The 6,367-nt window shown below is 39.8% G+C and overlaps 1 long non-coding RNA gene across 1 annotated transcript in view; it reads right to left on the reverse strand.

Annotated features, from left to right (window-relative positions):
- Positions 1–5,719, reverse strand: part of LOC144305881 (uncharacterized) — a 79,461-nt gene extending 73,742 nt beyond the window's left edge. Inside the window, exon 1 of the long non-coding RNA XR_013372901.1 lies at positions 5,508–5,719. This is a non-coding gene — a long non-coding RNA (uncharacterized LOC144305881). The remainder of the gene's footprint in view (positions 1–5,507) is intronic.
- Between the last annotated feature and the right edge of the window lie 648 nt (positions 5,720–6,367).

Consider the following 6,367-nt stretch of genomic DNA (forward strand, 5'->3'; position numbering starts at 1 on the left):
TACTATTCCTCTCAGAACAGCCTGTTCTACAGGACTCCTTTCAGGTTCTCTAGACTTCTACACCTTCCTTTTGAGTCTAAAGATGCCAGATTTAGCAAAGACACATATAGGAAAAGCAGACGAATCTGAATTTTTAAAAACCAACTTTCAGTATACCTCATCCAATCTTCCACTAAGATTATTTTATTGTTTATCTGAAATTCAAATCTAACAGGGCATCCTGTATTTTATCTGGCAACCCTACCCTAAGGGTACTGTCAGCTGTTAACCCTAGGTTCCTGCTGGCTTCCCTACACCCTGCCCACGCCTTTGGAATGAGTCCCTTTGTCTATAAGCCATCCTTGAATTATTCTGATGTGACTTTGCCATCTGTTTTCCCTCAGGATCCTGATACAGTCCTCATATCCTTTAGTTTTTCCCTGTCAAGGTTATTTCCTCTCAACCATCTCTCATATGCTAATTTCTTTCAGAAGATTTTCACAAGGGTCCTATGGCAAATAACCCAATAAGATTGAATGGAGAGTCGTACTCTCCAGAAAATAGATAATGCAGAGTTGGGAATGAGGACATGCTAAGGAGCTCAATTTAGATTCTTGCATCATGTATCTTAGCTTGTCTTTCCCTGAAAGTAGAAGCCTGAGACAAAGACTGACTTTCAGGTCACCTATTTCTGAATGTGGCCCCAGGGAGCAGGGATACAAGGTGGAGAAAGGGAAGAAGGGGAAGCCAATGTGAGAAAGTGCTATTGAATTGACTACTGGTGATTGGTATTTGATCCCACCAAAACCTTATGAATCCTCATCAATATGACTCAGACCATCTATCCAAGGATTCAGAGAGGGGAAACACCTATCAGGGGAGTCTGTTCTCTGTCAGGGAGCAAGAATTTCCTATCCCCTTCAAGGTCATTCTAGCCAGACTAAGAATCAGAGTGACATGAGACCTTAACAGAGAAAAATCAAATTTAATTTTGTATATATGAGGAATCCACACAGACATGGAAATTCCAAAGACAGGTGAAATGAGGTATATGTGTCATTCTGGACTAAGGAGACAGGTTCTGGGACTTCAAAGGGAAGAAGATCATTCACAGGAAGATGAAAGAATAAATGTTTGGTAAACAAAGGTATTCTGGGCCACTCAAACAATGGGACATAAAGGACTTTGATCAAACAGGCCTCGCTAGATCCCTCCCTGTCTACCATACCTAGTTCACATTATGATGTAGTTATCTGTGGTGATAGTGGTCTTGGAGCAGGTCCTCTACCTAAATTCTTTTAGCCCATTGTTAGGGAGGGGTAAAGAGATTTCCCTGGATCTGCTGGGTATTGATTGCTTTTTAATTTATAATAATCTTCATGCCTAAATGGCCCATCTTGAGATAGACTGCCTTGGCCTCCATCCCCACAGTGGTCAAGAGTGGTTTTATACATGCCCTGCATCTCCAGTTTAAACATCAGGGAGTACAGAGCCAGTTCTTGAGATTTCCATGCTGCAACATTAGAGAGGACTCAAGGCACACAATGGGAAGTATTTTGCACAAGCCTGAAGTACAGTGCTGCCTAGTACTGTCCAGTTGTGACTCTCTGAAAGAATCAAAGCTCCCACAACATGGTTGAAGACAAGAAGATTTTGAAGGGGGCCAAGATGTCTCCCATACCCAATGAAGGCCAATCTAATTTTATAGGAAGGTGAGCTACAAGTTTATCCAGCCATGTGCCAAGACATCAATGAAGATAATCAAACGCTAATGCTATTGAGGAAGCATGTCCTTCCTAAAACGAGATTGCTGGAGGAGTTGCCACAGTTGCCAGCAACTGGAAGTCAGACATTCAAGCACAGAATACGCTTGGGTAGAGCTTAATTCATGAGAGGAGCCAAACCAAACTCCTCTTTGAAACTACTATATGTCTATAGCAAATAGTTATGACAGGCCATGGGGGCTGTCCATAGAAAGTCCACAAGTAGACATACATGGGAAATTCATGGCTTCTCCAACACAGCTGCAATTAAGAGGTGATTACTCCAATTTGGTGCAATAAGAATTTCATGGCTTAGAGTCTCTATTAGTTCTGAGTAGCAGAAGTATTGCTTTGTATGGAAACATGACAGAATTGATACTTCTATGCCCTGGTGAGCATCTCATTCCACCCACACAGCCAAGACCACCAACCTCAGGTCTGTTTCCATGGTAAACTTGGGTGGGACAGAGAAACATACCAAATCACCTCCATCCTTCCCTTGTTTGGGTAAGAACACTTCTGAGAAATCAGCCTTGAATTCATCTAAGTCGTCACTCTTATTCATCCTTGAACCCAAACCACTCTACGTGGTCTGGTCTAATAGAAAGACCAAGCACTAAGTAGGTGGGCAGAAGATTCAATGGTTAGGTATGGGTGTAACTAGAGAGCATCCCCAAGATAATGGAACTTATTCATAAATAACACCATAACTCACAGGGCTGTCTGCAGGAGTGACCACAGATGACCCTCATATTCTATCTTAGAATATAATTCCGCCCCACATAGTGAGCCAGAATTGGGCTTCTAATCATACGCAGTGTAAGCTTTATGTTAGTTCAGACTATTATCATCATGGGTATAATTCAACTTTTCACTTTGTGGCAAATAAAGAAACCTAAGCAATATTTTCAGTATTTTTCTTCTCCATGTGAAATGTAGTAGTGTGAAATACAATAATTTAAAACTGTTCCTCTATTCCCGATAGTGCAGCATTTCAAACTTCATTCTTTCTTTTGTGTCTACAAAAAAAATCCTTGAAAAATGATTAAAATTAACACTTTTAATAAGACGGGAGCATAGAGAACAGGGGCTTTAAAATATTTTATTTTTCACATTCTTCCACCATTCAGAGTAGCTGGAAGATGTGTTAGCCATCAACCCACATGACACTGAAGACTTGGGGAAAAAAAAAAATTAAGTCCTTTCTTTATCTTAGACCCTGCTCCAGAGCATATTACCCTTTGACCTACCAGTAGGATTATACTCAAATCACATACACAGTTTCACTTAAATTGTTGTAGTTAAGTAACAAGTCTACAACAATTAAGACTGTATTTCATCTGCAAAAAAAAAAAAAAAATCAATTTGATCCAACCTTTCCTTTTCATCAATATGTCAACAGATTGTTCCTCTAAAAACTGCATAACCTGTAAGGCATTTGAATGAACCATGAGTGGGGACACCTGCATATTCTAAGGGCTAAATACACCCCTGAGTGTGATGGGCAATGTATATCATTATTTCAAGGCATCAAAGACCTCATACTTCCTCCAAATGCTCTCAGGTCATATATACTTTGCTGGGCAATCATGTAGGTGAGATATTCAGATATTCTGGCCCCCCTATCATCTGTGCTACATACAAAAGCCTTATTCTTTTATAAGCCTAGAGCTGTGCAGTAATAAAAATGGTAGAGAGGGGTGCCTGGGTGGCTCAGTCGGTTAAGTGTCTAACACTTGATTTTTGGCTCAGGTCATAATCTCAGGGTGATGAGATCGAGCCTCATTCAGGTTCTAAGCATGGAGCTTATTGAAGATTCTCTCTCTCTCTCTCTCTCTCTCTCTCTCTCTCCCCACCCCCTCCTGCCCCATCCCTTCCTCCATTCTCTGAAAATAAAGGGGGGGCAGAGAAACTTGTTAAGCTAAGAACTGGTCAAAGCAGAGAGGTAGGAGTGACTGGTGAATAAATTACTATTAGAATTGGTGTTACAGTAAAAGGTGTTTTGACTCTTTAATAAAAAGTTATGCAACCTGATAGTTGCTGAAGGGAATTTAAGAGATTGATGATGACTTGGTTTATGCCCAGTGAGGACCGAATGTTGAGCCGAGAAGCAACACTTGACATCTTCAATCAAAACGTCTGACTCCAGGGACCCAATGAGTCGTTAGCACAGGGTATGAAAGCTGCAGCCACGTGCCTTTCCTTTTTGCTGCATGGTAACCAAAAAAGGGACTTAGGTTTGGAGGACCACGGAGGAAGTTACGTACAGGAATTCACTTGTGATTTCCAGCCTCAGTTACAACATATATAGACTTTGGAAGTCATCACTACTGTTCTTCTGACAAGAAAATACTATAAACATTGAAAATTAATGACTTTTCTCAGGCTTATCAGGGAATTTAGGTTGAAAGCAAACTGGCACCTTGAAATCTGTAGAGATGGGGGCATCTCCTGTTCTTGGTAGCTGAATCAGCCAAGAACAGGAGTTGCTGGAGCCATAAGTTGACAGGGATCCCTGGGTGGCGCAGCGGTTTGGCGCCTGCCTTTGGCCCAGGGCGTGATCCTGGAAACCCCGGATCGAATCCCACGTCAGGCTCCCGGTGCATGGAGCCTGCTTCTCCCTCTGCCTATGTCTCTGCCTCTCTCTCTCTCTCTCTCTCTCTCTCTCTCTCTCTGTGACTATCATAAATAAATAAAATTTAAAAAAAAAAAAAAGTTGCCAGGTACACTTACATGGTAATTTTGGTGGATTGCTAGAAGCTGAGTGTGGAGTAATGTGAGAATGGAAAAACTCCAGAGGTCCTAGTCATAGAAGGGGCTTCCACACCTTGATGGGCTTTCCTTCCAGGAACGTACCAGATTGTCATGATGAAATCTGAGAAAGATGTTCTCTGGCTTTGGGGAGGGGAATGGTCATTATTGCGAATCCATCAGAACCTTCTCTGTAACAAAGATCTATTCTCTAAGGGGAAAAAAAGCTTTGCCAGAGCCTTATCCCAGCTGGGGGAAGGGCATTCCTTCCATTCCAGACCTCTCCAGCCTTTCTGTCTCATTTAAAAGAGAAAATACAAAGTCAACAGGGGTCAGAGCTTCAAGATCAAAATAGATTGGAAAGGAGTAAATTGCAGGGAAATAAAAGCTATACTTCTGATGAAACACTTGTGAAGGTCATAGTTCCGCAACAAGGCCCACTAAAAGCCTGATATTTAATGAGATGTTTTTAATTTTTTTTTTGAGTTCTTTTTAAAATTCCAGTTTGCAGTGTACTATTAACTTCAGGTGTAGAATTTCGTGATCACTTACATTTAACATCCGGTGCTCATTACAAGTGCCCCCCTTAATCCCCATCGCCTATTTAATCCATCCCCCTACCCACCCACCAACCTTCCTTCCAGTAACCTTCAGTTTGTTCTCTACAGTTAAGTCTGTTCCTTGGTTTGCCTCTCCCCACCCCCCATGTTCTTTTGTTTTGTTTCTTAAATTCCACATATGAGTGAAATCATATGGTGTTTGTCTTTCTCTGACTTATTTCCCTTAGCATAACATTCTGTCCCCATCCACATCATTGCAAATAGCAAGATTTTATTCTTTTTTATGGTTAAGTAATAGTTCATTGTATATATAATGGACCATTATTTATATATTAACACATAAATAATTTACTTATATATATTTATATATATTTAGAATTTATATATTAAAATGTTATGATAAATAACATTTATATATTAATATATATATAAATACACACACATACATACATACCACAGCTTCTTTATCCATTCCTCAGGCGATAGACTTGTGCTTTTTCCATAATTGGGCTATTGTTAATAATGCTGCTATAAACATCAGGGTGCATGTATTCCTTCATATCAGTATTTTTATATCCCTTGGGTAAATGCCTAGCAGTGTGATTGCTAAATTGTAGAGTAGTTCTATTTTTAACTTTCTAAGGAAACTTCATACTATTTTCCAGAGTGGCTGTACCAGTTTGCTTTCCCAGCAACAGTGTAAGAGGGTTCCCCTTTCTCTGCATCCTCACCAACAACTGTTGTTTCCCGTGTTGTTCATTTTAGTCACTCTGACTGGTTGTATTTCCCTGACAATGAGTGATGTTGAGCATCTTTTCATGCCATCTGTATGTCTTCTTTGGAAAAATGTCTATTCATGTCTTCTGCCCATTTTTAAAACTAGATTATTTGTTTTTTGAGGGTATTAAGTTTTATAAGTTCTTTATATATTTTGGATACTAACCCTTCATTAGCTATGTCATTTGCCTTCTGTAGGTTGTATTTTAGCTTTGTTGATTATTTCCTTTGCTGTGTAGCAGCTTTTTGTTTTGATGAAATCTCAATAGTTTATCTTTGCTTTTATTTCCCTTGCCTTGGGAGACCTATCTAGTAAGAAGTTTGCTGATGTCAAAGAGGTTACTGTATTCTCCATTAGGATTTTGATGGTTTCCTTTCTCCCATTTAGGTCTTTAATCTATTTTTAATTTCTTTTTGTGTATGCAGGAATAAAGTGGTCCAGATTCATTCTTTTGCATGTTTCTATCCAACCATTTCTACCATTTCTTAAAGACTGTCTTTTTTCCACTGGATATTCTTTCCTGATTTGTCAACGAT

The sequence above is a fragment of the Canis aureus genome, chromosome 36 (genome assembly GCF_053574225.1).
Source record: "Canis aureus isolate CA01 chromosome 36, VMU_Caureus_v.1.0, whole genome shotgun sequence".
Taxonomy (NCBI): Eukaryota; Metazoa; Chordata; class Mammalia; order Carnivora; family Canidae; genus Canis; species Canis aureus.